Here is a 4,737-nt window from a genome sequence, read left to right as displayed (position 1 = left end):
TTGATGTGTGATTAGAGGAATGTGAATTCTTGGGAAGAGAAACTAGAGCTACATTAGATATTGAAGATATCAAAAACAAGTCAAGATGTTTTTGTATCTATCTTTTTGTATCAAGAAACTACTTTGTATATTACACGTTTGGGCAGTGGGCTCTTCTTGCATACATTTGGTATCTTTATATAATAACTCCTAATAGGGTTGAGGCTTCTAACAAGGCCTAAGTCCTCTAAAAAGGACCAAGACACTATACATATGTAATAGACTCCTAACATGTCAATATCTTTAAGCAGATACTTTTGATTAGTGCATCATTTTGTGGGTACATCTCCACTGGGGTTTTCCATTGGCCAGGGTTTCCCTAGTTAACAAAATATGGTGTTATGAGTTCTCTTATTATATGGTTATATTTATTTTTCAACATAATTAGTTTTCTTTTGTATGTAAGTTACAAGGTAATTAATAATATCTAATTTTGGGCTAAATTTTGTAGAATACTGATTCACCCCTCCCCCTTACCCCCCCCCCCCCCCCCCCCCCTCTCAGTGTTCCTTATTTCTAACACTACCTACTTTGGATGAGCTTGTTTGGAAGTATTTTCAGCCTTAAGGACAACCTTGGGTTGACTCCTAGTAATGACATTTAGTCTTTCACTAAGAGAAGAAGAGGTTGCAACCCTAAGCATGACCATAGGTTTGTGCTCACTAGAAGCTTGTATTTATGAGGAGCCAATACCCCTCAAGATAACCTTAGGTCTTTCATCATCAGTATCATAGTTGAGCTCCTCATCATACTTAGGTCTCATCATGTAAATGCTCTCATCAATAGGTTCAAGCATGTGAATAACATTGTTAGTGCTAGTGTAGGTACATTTGATCTTAGCATCATTATTTTTCTTGTTTATATTTGATGTCTCCCCTTGGTCATATTTAGGGAGAGGCTCCTTGAAATCCTTGTGATTATAATTCTTAACTAGCCCATATACACCAACATTTTCATCCTCAATAAGGTCTTGAATAATGTCCTTGAGTTTGAGGTAGTTGTTAATATTGTGACCCTTGTTCCTATGGTAGTTTCAATATTGGTCTTCTCTCTACCATGAAGACTTAACAGTGGGATCATAAGGTCTTAAATTGTGTAGAAACATGCTCATCTTCTTAGCAATAAATATTTTGAGGATTACATCATATGAATCAACCAAAGAACTAAAATTATTCTTGGGCTTAGATGTTCATGTAAACTTAGGCTTATTAGAATAATTAGTTTTCATAGCTTCCTATTGTTTAGTAGCTAGAATAGCATTAGCCAAGTTGAAGATATGCTCTTTGGTTTTAAGAACATCAACTACCTGATCATTGACAACATACTTGTTCTTTTTTGAAGGTTTACCCTTGTCTTTGCCATTTCCATTGCCATTAGTTTAATTTGTATTCATGGTTATCTCCCCCTATTTAATAGCAACATCATTTATGAAATATGCACTCTCAATCATGTCATCAAAAGTGATGAACACTTGTTTTCTAAGATCACAATGTATCTTACATACACGAGTGCTAAAAAAGATGTCAATCTTTACATTTTCAAGAATTTTTTGAGGGTGTCTAGAATACAACTTTCTCCATCTTTGCAAGTAGGTGACAAAAGGTTCGCCTAGTTTTTATTTGATGTTACACAAGTCAAGAACAGTAACAGATTGTTGTATGTTTTAATAATAATTTTGTATGAACCTTTGAACAAGCTCATAAAAATATTTAAGGGGAGGTGTGATTTTTGTAAACCATTTCATATCTTGCCCATTCAATTTGAGTCTCATAAGATACGTGTCATCATGCATGAAGTTCATACTAAGAGCATAAAATTGTCTTACATGGTCATGTGGATCCCCATTGACATCATATTTAAAGAGTTAAAGAGCTCAACATCACATGGGAAAGGTATCATGTAGAGACTCTTGTTGAAATGGAGTGTAGATATAGATTCAATGGAGAATGAAGCCTTAGGTTTTTCCTTTTCCTTTTCCATGCATGCTAATGAGGGTTAAAATTGCCTTAGTTTGTGATTACATCTCCTTCATTTTGTTATTGTAAATAATTATTATTTACACTTTACTTAAATCTACTTAGAATAAATGCATTTTATTATTATGTCTTAGGTTAGACACTTAGGAGTTTGCATACTCATATGAGTTGTCATATTGACAACAAAGGAGTAAGCAACTCTAATTTAGCACATGGTGTCTACAACACTAGAGTTTGCATAATTAACCGAGTTGTCATGTAGACAACACAATTATTTGCGCTCTTAATTAAGCACATGGTTTCTACAACATAATTTTTAAGTGATACACCTTTGTAAGCTTATCCTCCCATCATCGCACTAACTTCTATGCTTAATGGAGGATAATCCACTCTTAGTGGACATGTGCTTAGTTGTGAGGATTATCATATGGCTAACTCCTAGACATTCTAAGTGCATCATAGAGGTCTTTATATACAGGCACCTCTAGTGTACAATTGTATCAATAAATCAATACAATCAATTGAATATCATATTGTTATTTTGATCATGCTCTGTTGGTCCATTTTGTGCTAGTTATTGTGCTTCTTAGTCTTGGGTGAATTTTTCCCTAAGACAAATTCTTACATGGTATCAGAGCCATAGAGGCATCATTTCATAGCTACTAGAGACTGATCTTACTTCATCTCTCTAAGGACACCTTGATATAGATCCAAAGTATCTGTAGCTATTGGGAGTGTCTAGAGCCAAAGCGGACCTCACCATTACATCTAGAATGTTGATTTAGTGAAAATTGACTATAAATTCACCTATATTGGGCCATAGTCAATTTTGAGGCAAATTTTTTTTGCGAACCAGCACCCAAAGGCCCAATTTGTAAGTACATTATGATCTATTAGAGCTGCAATTTATTTTGTTTCAGATCTATATTCTTTGCATTTTTTTCTCTGCATTTTCAGAGCAATTTGTTTGAATATTTTTTTAAGGCCATTAGGCCCATAGAGAATTTTTTTTGTAGGAAACTGGTGGTGAAATCTCAGCCCTTGCAGGTGGAATATTCCATTAAATTACAACATATTCTACCACATCCGGCCAAGTCCAACTGATGAGCGCATCATAATATTCCCGGTGTTACCATCTTACACGTTTTGACAAATTTACCACATTCACAACAACCACAGCCTACATCATCAATGGCTTGATTCATTTTGACCCTTGTGGGCTTTGCTTTTTATTAATCACAAAGTTCATTCCACAGTCGATGTGGGATTAAAACATCCCCCCGCCAGCCATTTTATATCTCTGAAAATCACTGGCAAACCTCTCATTTCTAATGTCAACTTAATGTTGCACCCAACCTCGCCACATGACAATAGTTGCTCCTTCCATGTGTACTCACAACCAATTTAGCTCTATCTCATCTCATCCATGTCAGCCTGCCCAATCACAGTACCATGCAGATAATATAGTCAGTGCTAACTGTACTAGACACGTACAACCAAGTCAATCGCCATGCGACATCCACGGGATAGACATGTCATTGCCTAGTCACAAGGACATGTGTTAGTGCTAAGTCACATAGTGACTCAACACCATGTGTTACCACATCAACAGTCCCACTTAGGGAGCATACTCTTATGTAGACAACAAGTCATAGCTTAGTCACATGCTAATGCCAGTGCCCATATAGCTGACATCATCAACCATACAAGTTGACATTACTAACACGTCATCCAAAAGAGAATCTTTTGTTGGCATCATCAAATCACTAGCTTAAAATTGATGATCATTTGATCATCATCCATAGGCAAAATTGAACTGTTGCAATGACCATTTGGATGTCAAATTTAACATCGCAATTTGTTGATCCAACCCCTCTCTAGATTTAATTTTGATTCGATAGTCCGACTTTGGGAGGCCATATCTTAGTCATCCGGGCTCCAAATTAGGTGCAATTTTTTAAATTTTGGCTAGAATTTCCTAAAAAAATTAGTACTTCTATTATTTTCTAGTTTTGGTGCACAAATTTGTCAAAATTTGTAATTTTTGGTGATTGTACCTATCCAATCCTGCACTTTGCAACTTCAAATGCTCCATACGGGCTCATCTGGACACATAAACAAGTTCCATTTTTTTAAAAGTGAATAATTTTTCATCTACTTTCTAGATCTACAATAAGATTATAGGCTTGTGTGGACAAAAATATCACTTTTCGAAATAGGTCCTTTCTTTGAGTTGTAATGCTTCAAAATTATTATATTTATGAGCTACATTGTAAAGTTCCAGATTTGAACTATCAAAGGAGGTTGTAAACAAAAAATTAGAAGTCAACTAAGGTCAAAATTGACAAAGTGGCCCATTGTAATCGCACTACCTATAAAGTGTGAAGTGTCAAATCATGCATTAGGGGGGTTGATTGATTATTTTTTGCATTTTGAGGGGTGCATACATTCATTGATCTCATGGAGCATTGTTTCATATGTTAGGGTGGTCTTAAACCGAAGTTGACAAAGAGGAACTACCAAAAATGGAGTGTCTTAATCATTGATCATCTAAGAAGAGAGCATAAGGAATTATTTCCTTATTTATGTTTCAACGAATTGATCTCTTCCATTCAACAACCACTTGTTGCAAGACTTTTGGAAATCATTTATTTCAATGTCACTCATTCTTGCTTTAAAGTCATTGACAAGTACAATTATCCTTATGACATTTGGCTAGGTC

The sequence above is a fragment of the Cupressus sempervirens genome, chromosome 4 (genome assembly GCF_028749045.1).
Source record: "Cupressus sempervirens isolate cs-2001-9-10 chromosome 4, ASM2874904v1, whole genome shotgun sequence".
Classification (NCBI taxonomy): Eukaryota; Viridiplantae; Streptophyta; class Pinopsida; order Cupressales; family Cupressaceae; genus Cupressus; species Cupressus sempervirens.
The sequence above is the reverse complement of the archived record's forward strand: the minus strand, read 5'-3'. Positions refer to the sequence as shown.